The 27,899-nt window shown below is 46.7% G+C and overlaps 1 protein-coding gene across 9 annotated transcripts in view; it reads left to right on the plus strand.

Annotated features, from left to right (window-relative positions):
• The window catches only part of PPFIBP2 (PPFIA binding protein 2), a 1,806,653-nt gene that overhangs the window by 420,929 nt on the left and 1,357,825 nt on the right, over window positions 1–27,899 (plus strand). Inside the window, exon 1 of one of the 9 annotated variants that reach the window (XM_069623594.1) lies at window positions 2,553–2,645. The exons of the other annotated variants lie outside the window; for them this stretch is intronic. The gene's annotated coding sequence lies outside the window, so the exon portion shown is untranslated. Of the gene's footprint in view, window positions 1–2,552; window positions 2,646–27,899 lie in introns of those variants that run through there. 9 annotated transcript variants of the gene reach the window in all.

Here is a 27,899-nt window from a genome sequence, read left to right on the forward strand (position 1 = left end):
CCCTCCGGGCACCTCCCTCTTCATCCTGCGTCATCCACGGGAAGTTTCTCAGCGAGTGGGGGCAGCAGGCCTTGGCCTTCTGTCATGTTGAAACATGGCACCTTAACACCCCATTTGGCGGCTTTGCCATTTACTTTCCCAATGGTAGAGAGATCATGGGTTGCTCTGTTTACTTGTGTGTCTCATCACACTATTGTTCACTACATATGCCTCCATTTTTTTTGGAGTCCTGATTCAGTAGTCTCCATAATTCTGCAGGAACCAGTCCATTTCATTCGGCACTCTGTGCACTAAGTCTGCTTTCTTTCTGCCATAAAAAAATAAATATTAAAAAGTTGTACGGTAGTGGTCGTCAGATTTTTTTTTCTTTTAAAAAAGCAACTCCCCGCCAAGCAAAATATTTTAGTCGAGGAATGCATACATGTGAAAGAGTAAAAACAAATGCATCCTTCATTGGCCTCCTGCTTTGTGGTTGTGCGTCTTGTTGTGTCTTTCTTGTGCACCTTGAGACCTTTGGGTGATCTGGTGCGCTATGAGAATTAAAGTAAAGTAAAAGTGACATTTGGAGGTGATTGCCTCAAGTAGAAAAGAAGTTAATCTCCCCTCTAATTTAAATTGTGATATTTTGTGTGAAAAATACACAACACTGAAGTAAAGTAGACCACACTGCAAGTATTTTTTTTCCTAAACATTGGCCTGCGCCTCATCTAGACAGGATTGTGAATGCTAGCACATGCCACATATAGATGGAATTGTGAAGATTAGCAAGTGCCACAATTAGAATTGTGAACATTGGCCTGTGCTGCATCTAGACGGGATTGTGAATGTTAGCATGTGCCCATATAGATGGAATTGTGAAGGTTAGCAAGTGCCACACTTTGGCCTGTGCCGCAACTAGACAGGATTGTGAATGTTAGCATGTGCCCATATAGATGGAATTGTGAAGGTTAGCAAGTGCCACACTTAGAATTGTGAACATTAGCCTGCGCCGCATCTAGACAGGATTGTGAATGCTGGCATGTGCCACATATAGATGGAATTGTGAAGGTTAGCAAGTGCCACACTTAGAATTGTGAACATTAGCCTGCGCCGCATCTAGACAGGATTGTGAATGCTGGCATGTGCCACATATAGATGGAATTGTGAAGGTTGGCAAGTGCCACACTTAGAATTGTGAACATTAGCCTGCGCCGCATCTAGACAGGATTGTGAATGCTGGCATGTGCCACGTATAGATGGAATTGTGAAGGTTAGCAAGTGCCACACTTAGAATTGTGAACATTAGCCTGCGCCGCATCTAGACAGGATTGTGAATGCTGGCATGTGCCACATATAGATGGAATTGTGAAGGTTGGCAAGTGCCACACTTAGAATTGTGAATATTAGCCTGCGCCGCATCTAGACAGGATTGTGAATGCTGGCATGTGCCACGTATAGATGGAATTGTGAAGGTTAGCAAGTGCCACACTTAGAATCGTGAACATTAGCCTGCGCTGCATCTAGACAGGATTGTGAATGTGAATGCTAACATATGCCACATACAGATGGAACTGTTAAGGTTAGCAAGTGCCAAACTTAGAACTGTGAACATTACCCTGCACCGCATCTAGAAAGGATTATGAATGTGAATGTTAGCATGTGCCACAAATAGATGGAATTGTGAAGGTTAGCAAGGGCCACACTTAGAATTGTGAACATTAGCCTGCGCCGCATCTAGACAGGTTTGTGAATGTTAGCATGTTAAATATCATGTGGAATTGTAAAGGTTAGCAAGTGCCACACTTAGATGGATCTTCAATGTTAGCACGTCCCACACTTAAATAGAACTGTGAACACTGGCCTGCACCTCATCTAGACAGAACTGTGAATGTTAGCATGTTAAATATCATATAACCCACTAACCAAAAATGCTTAACATCTCTGCATACTTATCTCATTAAAAAAAACTCCCACAATCATCTCTCGCACAACAACCCCCACGCACTTCACAACACTGCAACAACACATGGGCCGCACCAACAGCACACGAGGACTGACATCGATCCAATACTCACACCAAAGCCCAGCACCCCGTGTATACCGAGTTGAAGCTGCCAACAGAACACCACTCCTCTCACTATCCTACTCCCTCTTCACCTCACTAACCCATCCCACCTTCTCGTTTGCAGATCCGCCAGAGCGCCTGGGGGCCAACTCCGTTGGTGACGGTGCGCGGTACAAATACCTTTAACATTTAAACTCATAGTTGTTACCACTTACTGGAATTCAGTGTTTCCGACACGCAGCCCTTCCTCTGGGTTGTCCACTGCGTGTACCCTAGTAAAAAGCTGTGCAGATCAGCATTGCCTCCTTAAGATGGCACCCTGAACCCCGACGGCTAATAAATCCAGCGCAGGAGCAGGGAACGCAAAAGAAGCGCGCAGAGCAGATTACAGCGCGCCTCCTTATTAGTCAGAGGAGAAGGAGGCTGCACTCGGATCACTCCCGCAGACGCACTCCAAGCCGTTCTGCTGGTTTGGCCCGGCGTGATTGCACGCGGCGTGCACTGGGGTGCTGGATGTGCGACCCAGGCGTTTGACGTGAGCTGGGTGAGCGAAGACACTGGTTTGATAGAGCGTGGAAGGAAGTCCAGAGTGGCGACGAAGGTTAGTTTTTTTTTCACATGCTCGTAAAATAAGTGTCCAGCTGTTTATTTAAGACGCAGGCTTTGTAGAACTCTGCTCCATGCCATCATGACTGGAAAGATGCAGCGCTGAAAATGTTGGGTGGGCTGCCAAGAATCCGGGGGAGGGTGGGGGGGGGGGTTCTTCGGTTTTGTAGCACTTCGTGTATCTGCTTACCAAAGGCACATTGATAGCTTAATAATATACAATGTTCAATCAGCCAACAGGACTCCACGTTGTAAAACAAAAAGGCAATGAAGGACAAATTAGATCATTTTTTTTGAAAATATAAAAAAATGGATCGCCATGCTACTTTTTAATTGAATTAAAAATATACTTAGGGAGTGTCTGAGTGTAATTTTACTTGACTGCATTTCAAATTATAGGTGTCACCAGAAAGGATGACAGCATGATTGCACAACTAATCTTGAAGACACCGCCCTTTGCTTCACTCTTTTTTGTGTTTGACATGCTTTAGGAGGTGGTTCCCATTTCAGCTAGTACATGAACACATGAAAATAATATGTTTTCTGTCTGTCGCAGGCTAAGGCAAGATGCACTCTTTCAGTGCGTGAACATGTTTGGCTGTTGTTCTTGCACGCTAGGGACCGGATGCTTTGCAAGTCCGGGGCCGTTCATGGGAAGTGTACATGTCGTATATACCCTGCACGTATTCTCTGTAATATACGGCAATTACCCATGCCTGTGAATTACGGGGTTTACCACATGGAAGGCAATGACAGCATTATTTTGAAATCTATTATGCAAATCAATACCCGGCAAAACGCGTCCTTAAGGGGATTTCCCTGAATATCATTATAGGACCATAATACGTGGATACGCTTATGGATCGCATATGTGTACTTTCGGATGAAGGGTACATCTATTCTATGAGCTTTTTTTTTAAAAAAAAAGATTTTCCAGAATCTCGCTTGTAAAAATATTTACACTGGATGTCAGCATTATACTGATATACTACTTTCAGAGACGTCACGGCCGGCTCTGCTCCACTTTCCAGCGCTCGGGTTCTCTTCTTCACGGCGCCTCCGCCTCGCTGCTTCTCCCTCTGTAGCCCAGCTGCACGGGACCGGCCGAGGTTGCTTGGGGCACCACCTGTGACATCCCAGACTGCCAAATCAAAGGTCCTGTCGCCTGGCAACAACCGATAATAGTTGGAAATCCAAAACAAACAGGCATCCTTAGATGTGGGAAGAAAGATGAACACGAGAGGCAGCACGTTAATCTGACGCAGCTAGTAAACCATCGATTTTTGTAATGTGCAGCGGCAGAGATTTTTAGGCACTTTTTAAATTCACATTGGGTAGCTTTTTCTTTCGCAAAATATTCTAAAACCAGCACTGAGAGTGCCAATAGGTGGGTTCTTTATTTGTGGTTCTTTTGTGTTGTGAGCAAATATGTTTGAGCAATGTTTTTATCATACTCTATGTGAAAGTGTAGTGCTGCAGGTCATCTTTGAATCCCACAAGGAGGTCCTAGTGGCTTATGCACAAGCTCCAACCGATGTGAGTACCCAGCCCCACACATCAGGCTCCAACCCTGCCAAGCCAACTCAGCTTTTCATCTGCTTGAGGGCAGTAAACGCTGTACCACTGACTTTGGTAATAATAAACGATATCCCAGAATGCCCAGTGGCGTAGCACAGAAAATGGGCCTCCCGCAAGCCTTGCGGAGGGCCCCCCTCCCCACGCTCAGCAAAAAATCACGGGTCGTGTCCACTCAACATCTCAATTGCCAAAATCAGCTCCTTGGCCCAGAATTACATCCACATCGCTCATTCTCGTCCCAGAAAACTACCTATTAGGGACCTTGCCCCATCGGGAAGTAATGTGGGGAGAAAGAGTGGAATTAGGAGTAATGAAGACTATAGCTAACTAAGCCACACATTGCACCCATGTCCCTCTACCTCGTCCCTCTACTTGTGTATGTGGCAACGTGCATAATACACAAGTACTGTGACGAGGAAGAGTAGGAATAGGAGGGATGAATATTACCAGTAAGTAATCAGAGCATTCACCATACACTCTCACATGCACACCCAGTTACCCATACATTTACATGTGCATCCTTTCACCATACTCTCACACCCACATCCAGGCAGCCACCCATACATCATGCACTCACGCATTCATTCACATATACACAGGTTCACAAAATACATTTTCTTATCATTGAATCAACTGATCCAGGACAGGGAACGGGCAACCCAGTACAGCAAGAATGCTTGTTCCTGTCATGGAACTGGAGGCTTCCATGTCAAGGTGTGCGGGGGACCACTATGAGTTAAAAAAGAAAGCATTTCTTTTTGAAGTCACTCTGCCTTCATAAAAACGTTATTTCCAATATAGGAACAATTATCATAATGGAAATAATTTCTTTATGAAGGCAGAAGGACTTCAAAAAGAAACGTTTATTTTTGAAGTCATAGGGCTCCCCTACTCGTGACATGGAGACCTCCAACCTGGAAGCCTCCCAGTCATGGGGTGGGTAGGGGAAGGCCTATGACTTCAAAAATAGTTTCTTTTTGGGTCTTGCCAGCTTTCATTTAAGGTCATTTTAATTGTTTCCTGACTCCTTAGAGTTGGTTAAACTGTACAATACAAAGGAACATTTTTAGATGTGTGGGCATAGATCTAGATGTCCTGCTGTTGTTGAGGTACCGTTTCACAGTAAAAGTCCTACATTTAAAATATAATGAATGTAAAGATTGCTTATAAACATCACAGTTATGCATTATGTGACATACTTTGCAGTTGGCTCTCCTGGTAGGACTGAGCGTGCAGCAGAATGTCATCAAAGACACATGATAAACCCAGCAGGGATGCCATTTGCCTGCTTAGCACTGAGCAACCTCTGTAAAGATGGCTGAATGGATTTCTTTATGGGACACCTTTACAGCTCGCAAAAGTGTGTACCTTTGGCACACAGTTCTTGTTCCCACTGTTCTATGGCTTTGGGTATCCTTTCACTGGTTTCTTGATGCACTTGCACATTCAGATTTACTCGTCACCATTTTAACTTCTCTATCATCTATTTCATGCTTGCACCTTTTGGGTGGCCACAGACCTCCGAAATGTGTGGCCGGGGAGGGAAATGAGTGCTTGCTTCTGAACATCATTTTAGTGCCACCTGTGGGAACTCTGTGCTTGACTTACATGGGCATGCTTTTGATATTGGAAAATGATGCATGATTTGTAACCTTTACTTTTCTGAAGGGAAATCTCTCATTTTTGCAGCAGTTTAAAAGATGCGTGTTGTGTATTTGAATATAAAAGGGATTGCTTCACACCACATCTCTGTATTGATTAGAAAGAACTCCAAAGATAATGTGAAGTGGCACCAATGAGGCTTTGGCTGTTTTGCATATTAAAGAGCATTTTGGAAATATAAGAATGACCAAAGACCTTTATGTCTGTGAGAGTTGTATGATTGAATCACAAAATACCTAAAGCATGCTGGGTTTGGTACATGTTTCCTTTCTTTTTAAAAAAAACAAGTCACCCTAATAACAAAGCTTTTGTAAATATGAAGCATGTATGCACGTTTGGCCCTCGAAGACTTTAGCTGTCAGAGCGGAATGACTGCTAACAGCTGAAAGTTACTTGCAGTGCTGTGGATCAGCGAGACTTGGGGAAACAAAATTGCCTTTATATTTAGAAAATGACCAGCAAATTGAAAATAAAATACTGCTCCTCTAGCAGTCTGCCGCCCTAGGCCTGGGCCTGGTCGGCCTTATTGCAAATAGGTCTATGCCTATTCTAGATTTGCCTTGATCTGCTGACGGTGTCTCGTTCACTTTCTTATTGGCTTTAGGAAATCCCCCCTCCAAGTGCCAGCATACACTATTTCTCTTTTTACTCTTTGTAGTGTCTGCCAATTTGTAGTGTCTGGGGTCACAGGATACACAGGTAAGATGCAGTGAAGATGCTGTAGCCTGGAGTATAAAACCTGTTACAGGGTATATAGTTACGAGGGAGAGAGGGCAGGTAAATATATCCTTCTAGGTGGTGGCACCCATCCTGAATGCCTAATGGACATCCATGGAACCCAGGTACCACCACTGCAGTGCATTCCATAGCTTGCATTGCTATATGCAATGCAAGCACCACACTACACTCTTGCCCTCAATGCACTCGAAACTTTCTGCTTGGTTCCTGCCATCAGAATATTCCTTCACCTCAACCACTGATTAACTTCCACTAGCCTCTTAGGTCTCCCCTCTGCATCATGCTATTCTTTATATTGTTCCCGCGTGTTCTCTCATTCACGAGTTTCTCTGTGGAATAGTTTCTGGTTGCTGAACAGGACTTGCTTCTCTCCATCTCGCAGCTGGGAGGGAACGTACTCTTGATGTATCTGCTTGAAGTATCTGTTAAAATCGAGGGTTATTGGGTCTGGTTGTTTACACCTTGCATCTTTGAAGTCTTGGAAAACCTTAGCAGTGTCACTCCATCTACAAGTGTTAGGTTTGTTTAGCATGTTAGTTAAGGGTAGTGCTGGGTGAAAATTCCACCCGCAAAGTGAAACTGGTGGAATTCACGCTGGTTTCCATTTCTGAGTGTTCTGCGAAATCACCATTGCGGTTCTGCCGGCACCGGAATTTCATGGCAAGCAGAATATTTCGTCTGTCAAAGTATTGCGTGCGTTCTCGTGAGTTTTACGCAACATTGCCCTAGTGAACCTTCGCACAATTAGAAAAGGGTAGGTTTTGAATGCCGTTGTCAGATTTTCCCCGCGCAAACAATTCTGCAGTGCCCTGACATGTTTCCGGGCATGCCAAACCATTTTGGTCTTGCAGTGTCAAAAAGCGGCTCAAAGTGCATGCGCACAATCACAATCACGAAATTTGGTGCTTGCGCGGGCTTTATTGGTTTTCAGAAGTGGTTCGATGGGTTTCGCTGTGAGGGGATAAGGGAAGCAGAATGCAACAGCGAATATTCTGCATTTCATGACCCGCAAGGCGAGTGCGTAAAATTCAGGCAGAGATGGTCAAAGCGGATCAAAATCTGAGAAATGTTTCCGTAGCCGTTGGAGTGGGATGTAACAATTTTGCCAAGCCCTAGTTAATATACCTTTTCTGGATTAGCATGCTATGAAATCTAACAAGGGATTAGCAGTTTTTCTTTCTCAGGCAGTGGTACTTCTTGTATGGCCTGTCCTTTGGTGACTTGAGGTTTGATTAACCCATCTCTTATGTGAAAGCCTATGTGTAATTAATGTTGTTGTGAGGTTACGATTAACTTCTAGACCAGTATTTTAGAGATTGGAATGTACAAGTCACAGATATTTTAAGTGATACTCCCACAGGGAACTGTGGATCATCAAGGTCATCTCTAAAACAGGGGTCTGCAGCCCTGGACTCTCCAGATGTTCTGGACCACAACTCGCATGATCCATCACCTTTGAATATGACAGTTACGGCTGATAGTGTTTGTAGTTCAAAACATCTGTTGAGCCAAAGTTTGAAGAACTATGCTCTGAAATATACAGTCTATATTGGCCATACTGTGATGGTGCAGGTGGAGACCCCCTTGTCTTTTGGCAGGGGGGTCCCATTAAGCTGAAAGGCAAGCCTAAAATAATTCTTTTGGTGGGGCACATGCAGGCTTTTCTGTATCATGCGGATGTAGTGGAACCTGCAAATATGCTTTTGCTAAACCCAATGTTTTATTTTTTGGCTGATGTAATCTCTCGTTCAACACATCAATGTGCGACAAAGGGTATATGTCGAATTCTAAAATGGAATTCACTCCCCTGAAGTTAATACAGAATCTACAGGATCGATTTAGGTTGGTGCAAGGATGATGTGGTTGACCACTCACTAAAGGGCCTATCGTCCTATTTTTATACATGCTTTCCACTTCTTACTGGAATATCCATATGCACATAGGGGTATATGCATGGGCAAATACCCCTAGAAACTATTCCTGTATTCAACACCGATGATGTGAGCATTATGTAGGAGAACATTTAGACAAGTAAGCTACCTTCTTCTGTGATCAGATTTGAATTGGGTCGACTTTCCCTCAAAGCTAGAGTTTACTGCAATATCCTTTCTTTATATAGAAAAGTAATATATCCCCCACCTAACTCACTATTAGATAACCCATGTCATACTCCTGGTGGATCCAGAAGTGATAGTGTTAGAACATTGATGGAGGAATGTAATTCTATTCTTACTGTCATCGGGAGCACTCACTGTTGAATTAACAGTACCCCCAGTCCATCAAAAAGCAGTAGTGGTAATGTGACTAGGTTAACACGAAGCAAGAACTATACATGATGAGCTGAAACTAGTATACAAGAAAAGGGCAGCATTATCCTTGTACCTTGTAAAATTCCCTAATGCAAATTTGAGACCCCATTTTATCAGAATAAGCCAGAATCTTTTATACACCAAGTTAATCATGTGCACAAGAGATAAAAAAGAACATCCATCCTCCACCTGTGGCTTCTGTGCTTTTGCAGAAGTTGATATTGAAACACTTCTGTACTGTGTAACGAATACCAAGATGTTGTCACTGCTTCAGTATGGGGAGCCACTTCCCATGAAGCCAGGGAGGTAAGGCTGATAATAGATAGTCCCCTTTGGGGGTGGTACTCACTGGGTGGATCTCATGGGAGGGGAAACCCCCTATGGGACCAGTAACGACCATGAAAGGGAGAACACGGTACTAAGGCAGCCCCTGCGCCTCTCCTTCACTCCCTCTCCCTCCATCCCTACCCTCCTATCGCACATACTTTTATGACATACAAGAAGTAGGAAGGACTGTGACGAGGAATTACAGGGTTAACTATCATGAGGATTCAAACAGGAAAGGACTGAGACAAAGAAGAGGCATGGATCTGTAAGGATCACACACCAGAACTTGCCTGAGGGTCTAGCTTTCAACTGTAGACCTTGCCAGGAAAGGACGTAAAAACCGACAAAGGACTTACCAGCTTGTCAAATGCTCTGGAGAGGAACCGCAAGAGGGATCAAGGCTTGCAGAGAACGGCCGCAGGAACAGACCCAGATGCAGAGATGCTGAAGGGGCGGTCTCCACCGAACAGACAGACAGGCTGGCCGTGGAAAGAACCAGTGGTGCAGCATTGCTGGGACACGCGGTAGGCAGGAAAGAAGATGCTGCAGGAGATCTTGGAGCTGCTCCTAGCTGAGAAGAGCACCAGAGTGCCGGCAAATAGCGATCCTGGGAAGCGTGTGACCAACCGGAGGGCTGCAGTCAAGCCCCTAAAGGTACCTGGGTGGCTGAGCCTACGGTTGTGGTGTGGGTCCCCAGAGGGGGCAGGAAGCCATGAGAAGCATAGTGAATGTAAGGTGGGGAAAAGAAGATAATCCCCTACACAAAACTACGAGAAGCCTTACCAAGAGATGGTAACAAGGGAAGTAGGATATGGGACCCTTACGAAAAAAGGACATGTAGAGATGAAGACAGTACTTGGCAGTGAATAAACCAAGTCTGTTTGCAGCCACAAGATGTGATGAGAAGGAAACCAGGTCTGGCAGTCAGGGTCTGGAACCCACCAGAGTTTAGAGAAGCATCTGAACGCCTCTTATTCGTCGCACTGCCTGGTAAGAGGAACAAGGTCTCCTAACAGGGTCTGAAACCCCCCAAAACACCCAAACTCCTCTTCTTTGTTGTAGTGCCAAGTAGGTGGAAACCATGTCTGCCAACCAGGGTCAGTGACCCAACAGAGCTTGGAGGAGCATCCAAGCCTTTCTTCTTTGCTGCAGTACCTGGTGAAAGAGAACCAGGGTCGGGGACCCTAAGGACAGCGAAGAAGCCAGAGATTTGGGAAAAGGGAGACATTACCCCAACACTGGAGGGAGGCTAGGGAAGGGAGACATCCACCAGCAGCTGATGAACTATACCAGAAGCCTGAGGAAGTCTGGGAAGGGAGACATTTCCCCAACACCGGAGGAACTGAGAAACCCAGACTGTCTTTTTGTCCAGGGGAAGGGAGCCATTCCTCTGTCCTAGGAAGACCTTTTCTTTCATTTAGTTTAGCACAGAGTGCGAGGGACAGAGCTAAGATTCTGCCATTGGACTTTGGACTTTTTGCTTTTGACTGACCGCGACATTATTTATTTTGGTTGAGGCAGGGAAACCCCTCTTAGAGTTAAGGTAAGATAGGGTTTATCTTTCCGTTTTTCACGTGAATAAACGTTTCTGCCAACCACTAATAGCCTGCCGTGTCAGAGTCTTACTTCTGCATCCTTACAACTGCCTCGCTTTAACTGACCTGCATACTATTTCTTTAGGGAACGTAACTATGCTCTCCTAAACCCAACTCTTTTCTGGGATCGTATTTTTTCTTTGACCTCCACTTCCCTAACCATGGCTGCTATACCTTTAAGACAGATTAAGCTTTTAGACTATAACTGCACACATTTGTATTTAACACTTAATGAATAGATCTTAAGTGAAATGCCTTGTACTACTAGAGACGTTGTTTCAGATTGCATTATTGTGATTTTTTTAATAGAACGCAGAACAGTTTTTTTTTACATTTCCTATTTGATGAATACTGTATTGTGTGTGCAACCTGCCTACATTTAAAAGAATATCCTATGCATAAATATTTAATTTTTTTGCAATTATTTTATTTTACATGGGTAGTATAGCTCAGTGGCAATGCGTTCGTCTTTGGAAGCAAGACGGTGCAGAGCAACACAGGTTTGAATACCAGGTCTGTTCATTGAAACCTCTTCGGTATTCAGTGTGTTCTAAAAAAATGATGTATACTTTTTACTGTATTTCAGTCTTTTGCCTATTTTAACAGTGTTCTATAAACACATCTCTCTCAAGCTCTGGTTCTCTCTAGGTTGGACTATTGTAACAGTCTCTTTCTAAATCTACCTGCCCCTACTCTCTGCCCTCTGCAACTGATCCAGAACAGGACTGCAAGACTTGTCCTTGGCCTCAAGCCCTGGGATCGTATCTCTGCAGCTCCGAAATCTCTCCATTGGCTCCCAGTGGATGCAAGGATTAAATTCAAAACCCTCTGCATTGTCCAAAAGGCTTTCTGGGGCATGGGTCCAAAATACCTTCAGCTATCCTTCTGCAAATACCTCCCCTCTCGAGCTCTTCGCTCCTCTACCTCTAACTCCCTCAGGGTCGGTCATTTCTCAAAGTAACGAGCTGGGGGTAGATCTCTGTCTTCGGCTGGGGCCTCCCTCTGGAACAGCCTCCTTGCCACTCTGAAACTTGATTAAAACTATCTCCAGTTCTGGAAGCACCTTAAGACCTTCCTCTTTGCTTCTGCCGTGCCACCCCCCACACCCCTTTGCTGCTCTGTTCTTTCTCAGCACTGTGCGCCAGCCTACGATCTGTTTTCCAGGCCCTGGTACCTGCTCACCCTGCCACTCCCCGCACTGCCTCTGAGCCACCGCTTGCACTGGGGTCTGTATCTGTACCCATACAGCCTCCCCTTTTTTCCTGCACTTATGTCTAACTGAAACCTGGATCTCCCCCATAACACTTCTGTCCCCGCTTCCCTAACCACCTCCTTGTCCTCCTTCTCTCATACCCCTCGTGCTAGTGGCCGTTGCGGAGGCGTTGGCCTCCTCTACCACCCCAAGTACATCTCCTCCTCCCCATCTCTTCCTTCTTTCCCTTCCTTTGAATTCCTTTACAAATCATTCTCCTCTCCTCACCCTATTTCCTTCCTTATCATCTATCGTCCCCCTGGTCCTCTTTCTTCTTTCTATGAAGACTTTGTTCTCTAGCATGGGGTCTGGCATGGATTCACATGCTCATGAATATTCCCCGTCGTCAGGCCGGGAATCCTCGGTATAGAAAAAAATCAGTATCAGTTTCGTTTCTGATCTGTCTTTCTTAGTAGTAACCAATCACTGGTCTCTGGGTCATACTGCCCCCAGCCAATGACTGCCCTCTCCCTAAGCCCCACCTCTGGCAGCCATCCTCAGATTTTTACTGCACGTTCAAATGTTGGGCGTCCTCGTGCTGTAGCTCTCAAGCTTTTGCTGCGTTTCTGCGCTTTTCAAGAGATTTTTCTCATTTTTCGGTTAAATAGAGCCTCGAGCTCCACCGTTTCTACATCCGATCAACGGGGATCCGTTTCAGAGTTTTCTACGCCCCTCAAGGGTGAAGATTTCATTGAGTTACTCTTTTTGGAGGATTCCAGAAGTTCCGAGGCCTACCCCAGACATGGCCCAGGAGAAAGGAAGCTCGACGCCCGGGATGCTGTTCAGGACCTGCCCTGGATGCCAGCTTCAGAATGTTTTCAAGGAGGACGAGCATTCGTTATGCCTCTACTGTCTCAATGAGGACAAGACGCACACAGAGAAAGACTGTGCATTTTGTGGGAACATGTCGGAGCGGACCATGAAGGATCGCCACCTCCGTCTCGCCAACTGGCTGGAAGGGAAGAGCCCGTCAGGCGAGAAGAAGAAAAAGAAGTCCGAGCGTCTTCTAAGTCCTGTGAGGGCGCCCCGGCGACGGGGGCCCAAAAAAAGGCCAAACACTGCGAGTCTGCGGGCACCGGGAGCGCCGAACGGTCGGGCTCCTTGGCTGTCAGGCAGGGCGCATCTGCCCCGGCGCCATCAACCACGAGCCAATGCTCTGGCTCGGGTAAGAGGAAGTCCGAGAACCGGCGAAGCTTCTGGAGAGGCCCCGGTCGATCTCGAAGATTCCGGCAGAGGGGGAGCGAGGCTCGGACCCTCCCCCCAAGGTGAAGGCCCCAGGCGTACAGAAGGTGACGATGGCCTTAATTCACCCTGCTAAGACCTCGATTGAGGATGTCGCAGCGGCCCTGGCTCAGCCTGTGGAGGCTGCGCCAGTGGAGGTGTCCTCAGGACCCAGAGTCTCCCTGCCACCGCAGAGGGAGTCATCTTTCAGGCCCATTGAGAAGACCCCCACGAAGTCCTCGTTGGAAAAGGTGGGGGAGGGGCAGGTGGCCATCGTGGATACGGACACGACCTCTGAAGAAGAGCTCATCGAAGTTGTGGAAGAGGCCCAGCCCATCAGGAGGGATCCCGACGAGGGCGACGACGAGAACGACGGTGTCACCGACGAGGTTCCTCAAGAGCCCTCGCGCCCATCGTTTCCAGCGCCACAGGCCATTTTGTCAGCGATTCAGTCCTTATGCTTGGAGATAAGGACAAGGTTGCCCCTCCCCCCGACGGAGGTACCTGAGCCAGACCCGACGGGGGAACCGGAGCCAGGACCTTCGGAAAGTCCACCGCATAAGAGGAGGAGGACGCATCCTACGCCACCTCTTCCCCCCTCTGCGGCCTGCTCTGCTACCCACGGGGATGATACAGGTACAGATGACGACGGAGGCGACGACGGGACGTGTCCCCCATCGCCCCCTGCCTGGGCGTCCCCGCCCGACGAGATTGGATCCTTTCATGCCATGATTTCCAGGTCATCCGAGCACTTCCACCTCTGCCCAGGAGAGAGGAAGAAGGAAGGGTTCCTTTACCAACGGAGCAAAGCTAAAAGGAAGGCGGTCCTCACCGTACCACTTCTTGATGACATCTGGGATGAGGGGTTCGTCCTCCTCAAGAACCCTGCCACGGCGCCGGCAAAGAGGGACCGGTACGAGAAGAAGTACCGGGTCCCCGACGCTGCCCCCTTGTGCCTTCGGGCGCAACCTACCCCAGATTCGGTTGTTTTGGCGGCAGCAAAGAAGAATAATGGGGGGGCATCGGCCTCAACATCAACTTCCCTGCCGGATGGCGAGGGCAGGAAGCTGGACACGATGGGACGATGGGTCATCTCATCCGCAGCGACGACTATCAAGGCGGCCAATACCCTGGCTATCGTAGCCCGCTACGACAGGGAGTTGTGGTTCAAAATCGCCCCGCTGTTGGACTTCCTTCCAGAAGCCAAAAGGGTTGAGGCCCTTGAAATCCTACAGGAAGGTGAGATTGCTTTGGACCACGCCATCACGGTGGCAATGGACATCGCCGACACCGGTTTCCGTCAGTTGGGCAACAGCGTTTGCCTGAGACGACGAGGATGGCTCAAGGCGACGGATTTCTGCCAGGACGTACAAACCAAGGTTTTGGACATGCCCTTCGACGGGAACAACCTGTTTGGGAAGGCGGTTGATGAGTCCCTTCAGGCCATTAAGACAGACACGGAGACTGCCCGGGCACTGGGAGTACTCCAACAACAACGGCCGTCCTTTCGGAGCTCTGGAGGCAGACAAGGTACCTCCAAGGGATCCGGCAGTGACTCCTCCACGTATTGCCAAGCGGCAAGATCTTCGTCCCAGGAAGCCTACAGGGGACGCGGCAAGTCAGGTGGTGCCCGTCATCGTCGACAGGGAGGTCAGGGAGGCAAGGCGACCTCCAAACAAGATTGAACCGACTGTGGGGTTGGGCCCCCGCAAAGCACCCCGGTGGGAGGCCGGATGGCGAGGTTCGTCAGCGTGTGGGAGTCCATCTCCACCGACCGTTGGGTGCTGGATGCCCTGGCCCAAGGGCATGTCCTCGAGTTTCAGAAGAAGTGCCCTCGCGTTCCACCCGTGGCCAGGAAGGAAAATCACGTCCCTCAACTACTGTTGGAAGTAAGGGCGATGCTCAAGAACGGTGCCATCGAGCTCGTCCCAAGGAGGCTTCGGGGCTCCGGAGTTTACTCAAGGTACTTCCTCGTAAAAAAGAAGACAGGAGGATGGCACCCCATCCTGGACCTGCGACAACTGAACAAGTACATCAAGGCACAGAAGTTCCGGATGGTCACCCTCCAGCACGTGCTGGGACAGCTGGAGGAGGGTGATTTCCTGTCGTCGTTGGACTTGGAGGACGCGTACTTCTGCATCCCCATTCTAAATAGACACCGAAAGTTCCTCAGGTTCGTGGTCCAAGGGCGGCACTACCAGTTCAAGGCCCTCCCGTTCGGATTGAAGTCGGCACCCAGGGTGTTCACCAAGTGCCTCGCACCGGTGGTGGCGTGGCGGCGCGGCTGCGCCTACTGGGGATCCACGTCTACCCCTACTTGGACGACTGGCTCATCCGGGCAAGGACAAGGGAGCTCGCCGTGGAGCACACTGCGAAGACCGTCCAGCTGCTCACAGACCTGGGATTCTCCATCAACTTTCCAAAATCCCACCTTATTCCGTTGCAAGCCGCCCTGTTTCTGGGAGCCAAGCTCGACACAGTGGCACGGGTGGCCTCCCCGTCGGAGGAAAGGACCAGGACCATTCTGGGCAAGGTGCAGCATCTGCTGGCCACGGACATGGGCAGGATAAGATCTATCAAGTCCCTCCTCAGGATGATGTCCTCCTGCATTTATCTGGTGCGCATTTGCAGGCTTCGGATGCGCCCCTTACAAGAGTTCCTCGACGTCCGCTGGGTCCAGTCGAGGGCAGCTTCGAGGACAGGATCCCTCTCAATAAGACATTCCGTCAGGCGATCCAGTGGTGGGCACGGACTTTCAGACCCCAGCTCACCAGGTGACGGTGACGACGGACGCCTCCCTGGAAGGTTGGGGAGCGCACTCCGAAGATCTTCACGCGAGAGGCCTTTGGCTCCCGGAGGAGAAGTCACTCCACATTAACATCTTGGAGCTCCGCGCAGTGTTCTGGGCCCTCAGGTCTTTTCTTCCGTCCCTCAAGGGCAAGGTGGTGAGGATCTTCACTGACAACACCACCACGATGTTCTACATCCGGAAGCAGGGCGGGACCAGGTCCCCCGCCCTATCCAAGGAAGCCCAGGATCTGTGGCATTGGGCCGTCGCCAAAGGGATGTTTCTGGTGCCTCTTCATCTGGCAGGAATAAAAAACACGATCGCCGACTCACTCAGCAGGGAGCTGCACTCGTGCCACGAGTGGGAACTACGCCAGGATCAAGTGGATCGACTCCTTCAAACGATGGGGCAAACCCCAAATCGATCTCTTCGCGACGGCGACAAATTCCAAGTGCCAGATGTTCGCCAGCAGGTTCCCCCAGCCGAGGAGCATGGGCGATGCTTTCTCGTTCCCCTTGGACGGCCTATTTCTTTATGCGTTCCCTACGCTGCCGTTGCTGCTCCGGCTCATCAACCAGCTCAAGAGGTCCCGGTGCAGGATGATCCTCGTTGCACAGGCATCGCCGAGACAGATCTGGTTCCCGGACCTTCTGGACTTGTCAACGTCCACACCAGTCAAGCTGCCGACGGTCGCAGATCTTCTCTCCAGAGAAGGAGGCGCCATTCTTCACCACAACCCAGAGTCGCTGAACTTGCAGGCCTGCAGCACTAGAGTTTGGAGGGTACGACATCCCGGCCGACTGCAGAGAGCTTCTTGCAAAGGCCAGGGTGTCCTCAACTCTCAAGTGCTACGGACATAAATGGAAGAGGTTCTCTGTCTGGTGCCGTGCACAGAAGATTAACCCTCTGTGGATTACGGCCCCTCAAGTATTGCCGTACCTACTGTCATTGGCCAAGGCTGGACTAGCTCACGCTTCCATCAAGATACATCTGGCTGCCATCTCACGATACACCAGAACTACGGGACGGGCGTCCTTGTGGTCTCATCGACTGGTGAAGGAATTTATGAAAGGATTGTTCCGATCATTCCCGCCGGTGAAGGGTCCTGCCCCGGCGTGGGAGCGCAACGTGTGGCTGACCAGGCTCATGGTGCCCCCATTTGAGCCTATGCATTCGGCGCCGTTGAAGTTTCTGTCAAGGAAGACAGCGTTTCTCGTGGCCATCACCTCCGCACGATGAGTGGGAGAGATCCAGGCCCCATCTTGCAAGCCGCCATACTTGACGTTTCACGACACGAGGGTGGTGCTGAGGACGCACCCCTCCTTCATGCCCAAGTTGCCGTCGGACTTCCACCTCAACGAACCCTTGGTGTTGCCAGTTTTCTTCCTGCCTCCTTCGTCGCCGGCTGAAAGGACTCTGCACTCGCTGTACGTAGCTATAGTGCTGAAGTTCTACGTGGACCGCACAAAGAGTTTTCGGAAGACATCACAGCTGTTTGTGAACTTTGGGACTGTGAATCAAGGGAAGGCTCTCTCGAAGACTTCCATTTCCAGATGGCTCTCCGGCTGCATCATGCACTGTCACCGGTTGGCAAACCGACCGCTACCCGGCCGTCCGAGAGCCCATTCAAACAGAGCGATCGCTGCTACCACGGCGTTCCTGCCTGGTGTGCCCCTGCTGGACATCTGCAGGGCTGCGACGTGGAGGTCGACGCACACCTTCACAAGATTCTACTGCGTCAATCGGGACTCCAGGGAGGAGTCCAGGGTCGGCCAAGCAGTGCTGCGCAACCTGTTTGCTTAAGGTGAGCTTGGTGAGTTGTTGTATTGCTTAATGTTCAGCCTCTTGCCACCTCCCGTGGTTGTGCATGTGTGTACTGCTATGTATTCTCTTATTCATAAGCATGTGAAACCATGCCAGACCCCATGCTGGAGAAGGAACAAGTTACTTACCTGTAACTGTTGTTCTCCAGCATGGGTCTGGCATGGATTCACATGCGAACCCTCCCGCCTACCCCTCTGCGGCTCTTCACTTGGTCATACTGCAACTTTACGTGCTACCAAATCTGAGGATGGCTGCCAGAGGCGGGGCTTAGGGAGAGGGCAGTCATTGGCTGGGGGCAGTATGACCCAGAGACCAGTGATTGGTTACTACTAAGAAAGACAGATCAGAAATGAAACTGATACTGATTATTTTCTATACCGAGGATTCCCGGCCTGACGACGGGGAATATTCATGAGCATGTGAATCCATGCCAGACCCATGCTGGAGACCAACAGTTACAGGTAAATAACTTGTTCCATCACCTCCACTCGCTTATCTCTCCCTCCCCCTCTCCTCTATCCGTGCTGGGCGATTTTAATCTCCACCTTCCTTCTCCCCCTAAATCCTCTCCCCTCTTCTCTATCCTTGACTCCTACCTCCTTTCCCCCCTTCCTTCCTCCCCCACTCACTCCTCTGGCCCCACCCTTGACCTCATCTTCAATTCTTCTACCCCTCTTCCCCAGTCTCTACTTTTCCTGTCTATCTCTCCGATCATGCCTTACTTTCCTTCTCCCTTTCCCCCCTCCCACACTCCTCTGCTGCTAACCCCTCTCCTCCAATCTACTCACAGTGTGACTTTCGCAACTTCGACCCTACCCTCTTTATTGACACTTGCTCTTCTTCTCTTCCCTCTCTCCAAGACTTCTCCTTATTATCAGCGAATGATGCTCTATCCTCCCTTTCCACTTCTATTTCCTCCTCCCTTGACCAACTTTACCCCTTTCTCTCTTCCGCCCAACCCGGAAACCCTCTCAACCTTGGCTCACTCCTAAACTCCTCTCTATGCGGCGCCTTCTTCTCAGAGTCTCTGGAGAGACTCTGGTTCAAAACTCCCTCGCTTTCCAACCAAACCTCCTATTTCTCTTACCACACACTCCTCGGCTCTTGTCTTGCCTCAGCTCAATCCTCCTACTACTCTAACCTACTCCAATCTCAAGCCACTCACCCTCGCCCTATCTTCCAAACTCTCTCTCGACTACTCTCTTCCCAACACTCCTGATCCCTCCTCCAATTCTACACTCTCTCCTTCTGACTTCGCTAACTTCTTCTCCTCCAAGATTCTTACCTTTTGGCAAAAAATCAGCTCCTCCTCAGATTTCCCCTCTTCTCCCCCCCTCATCCTGCATGTCCAACTTCTCACCTATCTCCCCTTCTGAAGTCTCCACCCGCCTCTCCAAAGCCCACCTTCCATGCTACCAAACTCTTAATCTCCTCCCTCATCTTCTCCCGCCTCTTCTACTGCTCATCCCTACTCTTTGGACTACTTACTTCTCATCTTGCCCCCTTCAAATCCATCTACCACTCTGCTGTTCGTACCCTCTGTCTCCTTACCTCCTGCGATTCCATCTCTACATCCCTCTTTTCCCTTGGCTGGCCTCCATTTCACTCCAAACTTAAATTTCACTTTCTCTGCCTTGTCTTCAAATCTCTCCATGGTCTCGCTCCCCCTTATCTCTCCTCCCTTCTCACTTTCTACTCAACTCCTGTTCCCTTCAGGCTGCTGACCGTTTCCTTCTCACTGTACCTCCGTCCCCCTGTGCCTCCTCCCGTTTCCGCTCCTTCCAACTCCTAGTGCCTCTGCACTGGAACTCCCTTCCTCTTGCAATCTGCTCTACCCCCACCTTCACCTCATTACGCACTTCCCTTAAATCTCTCCTCCTCCATTCTCCTCCTTGAAACCCCTCCTCCTTCTGCATCCCCTCCCTCCTTATTCTTTCCCCTTGACTATCTCCCTCTCCTCCCCTGCCTCCCCACTCTCACCCTTCCCTTTCCCCCACCCAGTCCTACTCTATTCTCCCTACCTCCTTCAGTTAATTGCTCTTCTCACTGTTTTTTTGATTGATTCATATTGTAATTTTGCTTCCACCGTTATATTGTTTGTTTTTATGTATTGTGTTGTTCCACTGTACAGCGCTTTGGTGTAAGGCACTCTATAAATCAATAAATACAAATACTGTCTGCTGCCTTAACCCCAGCAGTTGCCACTTGCTGGCTGCACTACCACGGTCTTTTGTCCTTATTTATTAATTTATTTATTATTAAATACCTGTTTTCTCCTTTGCTCCACACTTTCCACTTCACCCCCCCATGCACTTCCCCCCTCTCCCTCGCATTTGCACGTTCTCAATGTCACTGGGCCTAGTAAGATCGTTGTTTTGGTTTCTCCCCTGTTTCCCCTCCCTTGTCTGGTCGCGCTCTGAAACACTTGGGTACAAGTGTGATATAAATAAAACATCAACATCAATATTAACTAAACATAGGAGCCTGTCCCCCAACTTCCACCCATGCAGCATTATGCATGTGTTGAGATCTGTAGTACCAAGGGTAGTAGCAGAGAGATCATTTTCACAGAAAGGAGCGTTACTATTATTGCTGCTGGATCTAAAGAAGAACATCAAGGTAAAAATGTATCTCATAATTTGCAGAGATTGTTAGATGCAATACATATACATTTAAAAATATAGTCAAATATATTTCTACTTATCTCTAAAGAATTATTTTTAATGGGAATTACATTTTTACTCCCTCGTAAATAATTGTATACCCACGATAAATATAAAAGTGAGTAAAATATTCCCATATCTTCATTTTTGCAGGAGCTCTGTTTTTCCCCCGAAAGCTGGATAGGGCTTTGGGTATTTTGGGGGAACCTTCCGTCCAAAGAGCCCATAGATCTTTTTGGTAATTAGTTACACAGAGAATGGGTTGTCTTTATTTTTGCAGAGTATCTGTGACTTCAGGACATTTACATTGAAGAACTGCTCTTTCTTTAAACAATCTGGTTGATAGACTCAAGACTTCTAACTCCCCACTACCTCAGTTATCTGATAAGGGCCATGCTATTGGGCCAACAATTGCTCACTAGTAGGCAACTGAGCATGGCATGATATCAAAGTTTGTGAGGGGTAGAGGGGATTTTTGTATTGCAAAATGATTATTTTTTCTTGCGCCTTTTCAGTGTTCCTTTACCAGGGTACAGAGGAGTCCTATTCTCTTCTGGGTGCTTTGTACACATTTAACCAGATTTGGACTATAGATGTCCTGTTCTTCTCACTCTGTCAGTTCATGTCCAGGACATCCTGAGGATTTCTTCGATAAACTGGTCTCAATTGGAAGAAACTCTTGGAAACCTGGGTAGTCGTCCGTACAGCAAATTGCACCCATGGCAGCCTCTTATCCCATTTTCACCTACCTTAATCCATAAATTTTCCTAGGCAATGTGTCAAGGTCTTCTTGAGTGTTTCCATCTTGGCATGGAATATGAATGTGGCAGTTCTTTATCTGTAAGAGTCTTTGTTTCATCCCTGACCTTTAACATACACCACAGAAACCCTGCTCTGACAGAGAAAGAGAGGAGTTCTTCCAAGATGTCTATGTGGTGTTAGTCTGCAGAGGAAATGATTCAGGATAATAGGTAGCATAATCCAGAATTACTAATCTGTACCAAAACCCATTCTTAGCTGTCTCAAGTGGTACAATAACATCCATGTTATTTCTCTTAAAAAGTAAGTCTTTCACTTGCAATGGTTTTAAGTGAGCCCTCGAATTTTTGTCTGTCATAACGTTAACAATACTTCTTTATAACTGCTATGTACTGTAGGATGTTTTATTAGAGCGTCATCTAGTTTAGGGGAAATGTACAACCCACCCCAAATGAGGCATTTACAGTTTTTTTATTTATTTATTTAATAAAGGTCTTTTAATGAACCTGGGACACCCAATTTAGTAGTATTGGTTCTTTAGTGCTTCCATCCCCTTTCTGGAGCAGAAACACACAGGGCTGAACAGAACTTCTATTTATTAATAAAATAGACATAATTGAATCAATTTAAATATCAACCAGTTCTGCATCTATGAACTTTTAATGTCAGATGGTACTTCAGTGAAAAACTATCAATACACTGGTCCCAACACACACATGCACACATCGCCATGTGTACATTTTGTTTACCCTTAGACGTACATGCAGCATGGGTTGATAACTACATAGGGTTCAGGATAAGGCTTTTATTTGTTAAAAAACCAAATAAATCGCAACGTCGTTGCTCATCCATATCTCTCTACTTCCCCTTTATTGAAAATGGATACCTTGCCCCTTACTCAAGAGACATGTCACTTTCAAACAGCGGTCTAGAAAACGCGATTAAAATTTGAAATAAAAAGCTACTTAACATTCCCGCAAGTAAATCACTTGCAACAGGAAAAGGCAAATGTTTGCTAAACTCCCTTAAGTGGTTTTTCTATTGTATCACTGTATACAAAGTGTACCTTTCTCATTTTCAATGGGTATTGAATAATCACACTTCTCTTTTGTCTTGAGCAATTTAGCACTAATAACATGATTCTGCTTGCTGGTGCATCCAGGGAATGACTTCAGTTACATTAGTTGTCTTGGAATGCACACTGTGAGATGTCCATTTAAGTGCCTCCATCCTACACTTCCACACAGAGAGGATCTCCTTGTATTCACATCATATGACCTATTCTATCAAATATATAATTCTAGAAGCCCACACACTTCTGAAATATTCCCTAACTTCTAAAAAATGTGCAGTCAATTTATATACCAGCACCCCTCACGACTTACAAATGAAAGGGGCCTGGGATTATTCTATCCCCTTTAGAGTATTTTCCCCCTTGGAATTCTATTTCCCCTTGCTATTATACTTACATAGGAGTTTGTTTTGGCTGTCTCAGATAGGTGCAAACCCTCTTAAGGACTGGTTTAACTCTTCCGCTTCTGGAACAGATTGGCATCAGTCAGCAAGGTTGTGACAGATTCCCTCCACAGCCTGAACTCCCTCTTTCTGCACTGGGACTTGTCTGCTATCTTTTCCACTTATTAAAGCCTTGGTCCTTAAATCCAGATAGGACTCTCTTCCAGTACTCCTCTAATGAAGCATAAAATGGGTCCAAAAAGAAAGCAATCTATTCCATTCTCCTTTCTGTTATCAATTCTGATTTCTCTCCTTCTTTCCCTTCACCAATGAGTAAGCGAGTGAGCCCTCTTATCAATTCTATGGGTTTGAACTTTTATAGAGCAGAATCCACACCCCTTGAAGGTGTGTATCATTTCTCTAATTTAATTGGTCAATGTATGTGATTGGACAGTGTTCCAAAAGTGACATCAGACTAAACCAACCCCTCCACAGTCCTTGGACATATTAATTTGTAACATTGTATAACACCATATTGCACACATGTGATTATATGACTAATTGGCTAATTAGATAGATCTGTGGCGAATTAAGGACGCTAGGATGATCTTGGCATGACATGGAATGTGTGCATCCCCAAATATGTGATTTCTTTTGTTGCTCTGATACTTTTACACACATTACATTCCAGCTCACAATAACTAGCTCTTCAGCACGGATACTAGGCTACATATATCCCTATAGTGTGCTGTTTCTGCACTAAACTATCCATCTTTGCCGAATTTAAATAATTACATATATTTAAAAAATCATTTTGTATTCAGCTAATAGAGATTTTCAAGCTGAACATTTGTAGCAACACATTAACTCTCTAGTACCTCCCGTTCGGAATTTACAAGTGAAAAAGTGAATCCCAATGTAACTTCTATGTGTATTTTTTTCTTATTTAAAAATATTACATGGCACCTCCAATTTCTCTGCCGAGATAGAGAACTCGGCTTTGATTTCCTTCAGCTCAGAGTTGGGGAATGTATGGCACAGGTGAATGCTGGTGTCAGCAAATATTCTTTGTAGTAAAGCTGCAGTTCCATATATGACTTTAGTCCTGCCCCCTTTCTTTCCAGGATGTGGCAGCCTCTTAGATTTGATATATAGTCTTCCCAGGTGTGAAGAATTTCCTTCAGGAGAGGACTAGCTGATTGAAATTTCAGATAAAATGAGAGTATAAAGATTTAAGCCTAAGCATGTCACTTTGCTTTCTATTCCCAAAAGCCACCATTTCCCCAATGCAGCTTTGAAAAGTCATTTTATTTTCCATGTTGAAGTTGCCATTTCAACAGAACAACATCATTACATTGGGCCTCATTACAACTCAGGCGTTAAGGGTTAACGGCGTTGTTAACCCTTAACGCCTGATTCCAATTTTAACGGCTGCTTTTAGCAGGCGTTAAAATCCATGGTGCTAAACCGCCTTGGTGCTAATTACGGCACCGTAATTTACGGTGCCGTAATTAGCACCTTCCCCACTCCCATTATGCCCTATGGGGCAAAAATGGGAATGGGGAAGGGTAAATGGGAAATGGGGATTTACCACCCTACTCACCTTGGAATGGGGTGGTAAATCTGCCATCCACCATGGTGTAAACATAGTTTACACCATGGTGGTAAAGTTGGTGTACTTACCGCCTGGGTCGTAATGACCCCAATTGTATTTGCTTTTCAAAGTCCTAGCAAATACTTTGTTTTTAAGTATCTGTAGGTTTTACAATGCTGATTCTTAATCCAATAAGGAAATAGAAACAAAGACCAGCAGAAGAATGCAGGTTCAGATTCACTATTGGATCTTCTATTAAACGCTGTGCTTTTCATCCCAGATTGGACTTTTTCATTTTAAGAAATGTTTACTGGATTCTAACATGTAACACAACAATTGTGCCTTGTCAAATAATGTTGAAAATAAGCTTTAATTCTAGATGTGCTGCAAACATTGCACATTTCCTTGCAACATGTGTTTTTCAGATGCTGCACGCAGGCTACAGCTCACATTTTTTATTTTTTAAATGGCGCCTTTCTTTCTTTGCATTATTTTCTTCGGTATAGATATTCCAACAGTCCACATGTGCTGAAGATGTGGTTGTGCTATCCAGAAATTAGCAGTGAGTAGATGTGCATCGAACAGATCACTAAAGACATTTTGGAAAAAGTTTGAGACTAGTAGTTGAAAGTGAGGTTGACAGTCTCCTTTTGGATCTGCTTCCACCTATTGGAATTCCTCTGCATATGTGATGCTTTGGTCAAAGGCATATTTCAGGAGTAATGGATTTCTTTGAGTGATGGCAAATTATGTGAAAGTGTCCTCTCCTAACTGTCAGAGGTATCTGTTGGACCCATGTATTCACTTTGCACTGATTTTGGGTTTTGCTATCGTGGCAAGTAGTAGATGAATCACTGGAGCCAAAAACCTCTGCTACCTTCTTCCATTTCCTCCAGGCACTCTGTTCTTTCAGCTTTGGGGACCAGATGTTTTCACATACCAACTGGGCCACCCTACCCCTTTGCTGTTTCTTAAAAGGGAAATCTCTGAAATTGAAGTAATCAATTCCAACATTCAAGCTGTAAACCCAGACTCTGGCACAGACATAATGGCTTCTGGCTAGTGGGTACATAAATGTGTGGCTTATTTTTGCACCACATTACAGCCTTTTGTGGAGACCAAGTAAGTGTATGGTGCATGCAGGCCTATTTCAAATGTTCATGCAGTGCCTTTAATCCGACTATGGGCTCTCGAAGTACGTTTTGTAACCTATGGTACTGGGACTTTGGTGCATCGAATGGTTGTATGATGCTCCATTATTTCATGGGTTGTGTCAGATCCAGCTGGGTTTCCCCTTCCAGCACCATGTGCGACAGTATCAACCATGACAACATAAAATCATACTAGAGATCAATCATTTTATTCAAATGTAAGGTTTTCTGATGGTCTGAACCACTAAAACATGTTTTGCGTTTGTCACAGGGTCTGTTTAAGTAATCAGTTTGAATGGCTCTGTAGACTTTAATGTCAAGTCTGAGCAACTCTTTCACTTGGTACTTAGGGGCATGCTGACAGGCCTGGACTTGAATTCAAAGTCCCAAGCAGAAGTGAAAATACTTAGTAACCCGTTTTTTAAATGTTGCTGGGGACTCTGACTTCAAATTTCCTGCATGTCTTCCTTCTATTGATCATATTTTTGAAATAGCTTTGACATCATGTGCCAGTATGCACTATGCATTTTGAAAATGTGTTTCTCTGGATTCTATTAAACCATAAGAGGTTGCTGTACCTGCATAGTGGGCCACCCCTAAATATAAAGTAATTTGGCAGGCTGCTTACTGTATTCCAGGACCTGGTAAGAGGCAACCCACGCTTCTAATGGAACGTTTGCTCACCAAAACCACGGCCAAACTACTAAGTATGTCTAGAATTATGTAGCGCTTTAAGATTATTAGTAGATTTCTAACTTATCTTAAGAATTTTTTTTTTCAATATAAAGCAACCATTCAGACTACACCAGAAATCTGCTTTTGTTAATTTAACAGATGTTTTGTTTGTTCGGTTTTTATTATCATATATATATCCATTTGAACAAGCAACGCGCAAGCCGCGAACCGCGTAACGCCGGCTGAACTTTCGGTCTTAATCTTTTGGAACGCCATATTTTGATGACTTTTAAACATGCTTTGAAAAGAACCAATATAGGTATTTTGCCAAGCTTATGCACTCCGCTTCCTGGGTGAAACCTACTCTTCAGAGAGTGTAACTCGACTCGCTGTTGTGCTTGCAGCAGCTTTTGGACATGATATATACAACAAGAAAGCATGAAATCAACATACTGTCAACAGGCAGTCTTAGGCAGTACAGTAGCATAACGATAGTTGAGCGACAACTCTTTACCCAGCAGCCCATCTAGCGAGCAGAGGCCTGTATAACCATTTTTAGAACCCCCAACAATTGGGGGAAACCCCCAACATGCCCCCCTCACCCCTAGTATATGTAGTCAGCATTCAACATGCCGTACAAGCGCTACAACCAAATGCAGCCTGGAAAATGATTGGGCGAAGGGCACTGGACTATGAAAGGTCTGGGCTCCCTGATTGCCTCCCTCATAGCATTTAACAATGTCCATCGGGTGATGATCAGTTCTCCTCGCACCCCGAATTTGGGGTCTGTTGGGAGCTCGTCCTCGTACCAGAAATCTCTGCTGCGAGTGGGGTACAATGCAACACCTCACTTTCTCCCTTCCCCACCCCGCTTCCCACAACCATTCAGCTACTGCTCCGGACTTAGCCATGAACACATACCATAGTCTCAGGAGTCTTCCCCGTAGCCCACCTCCCCACATCCCCACCAGCGTAGAGGTCAGTCCCATCCTGCACATCTTGGATGGGGTATAATCAATTCCCTGAATAATCTTTAATTGGATTTCTTTCTTCTTTAGATTTAGGGAAACTCCTGAAATTTTGCTTAAGTAATCTTAGAGATCCCTGGTGTCTAGTGTCACCCCCAGGTGGCTAGACCATGTGACTGCTAGGGTGTTGTTCCTACCTACATTTCTGAAGATGCACATGGTATAGAACGTGCTAAGGCGTGGAAAGGTGGTCAGGTTTTGCTCAATTTCCACACTGAGGGGCTGGCCTGGCGAGTAGCATCTGAAGTATGTTTAGTAATCACGGCTTTCAGTGTTCTGTAACAAAGCCAGTCCCCGCTTCTAGGCCCAGCACTGAGCATTCCAACTAAAAAGTCATTAGATCTACCCATCGCAGATATCCATTACCCGAATCTGTGGCTATGCCATATCTTGTCTAGGGTGCATCTTATGATTCAGCCCATAAGAGAGTATTGCCAAAGGCTTATCCATGAGGGCGTCACCTGTACTGTCATGCCCTGCAAGAACTGCATCTTATGCCATTGCATGATCATTGGCCCCAATATTGGGTGTGCCTTAGTTCACAAGGGCAGTTTGACCGTCGGAATAGCCATGACCTCCACCAGGGAGAGAGGAGCCATCAAAGCGAGTTCTATCACCTTCCAACTTGTC

The sequence above is a fragment of the Ambystoma mexicanum genome, chromosome 11 (assembly GCF_040938575.1).
Source record: "Ambystoma mexicanum isolate Mex_15411 chromosome 11, UKY_AmexF1_1, whole genome shotgun sequence".
Classification (NCBI taxonomy): Eukaryota; Metazoa; Chordata; class Amphibia; order Caudata; family Ambystomatidae; genus Ambystoma; species Ambystoma mexicanum.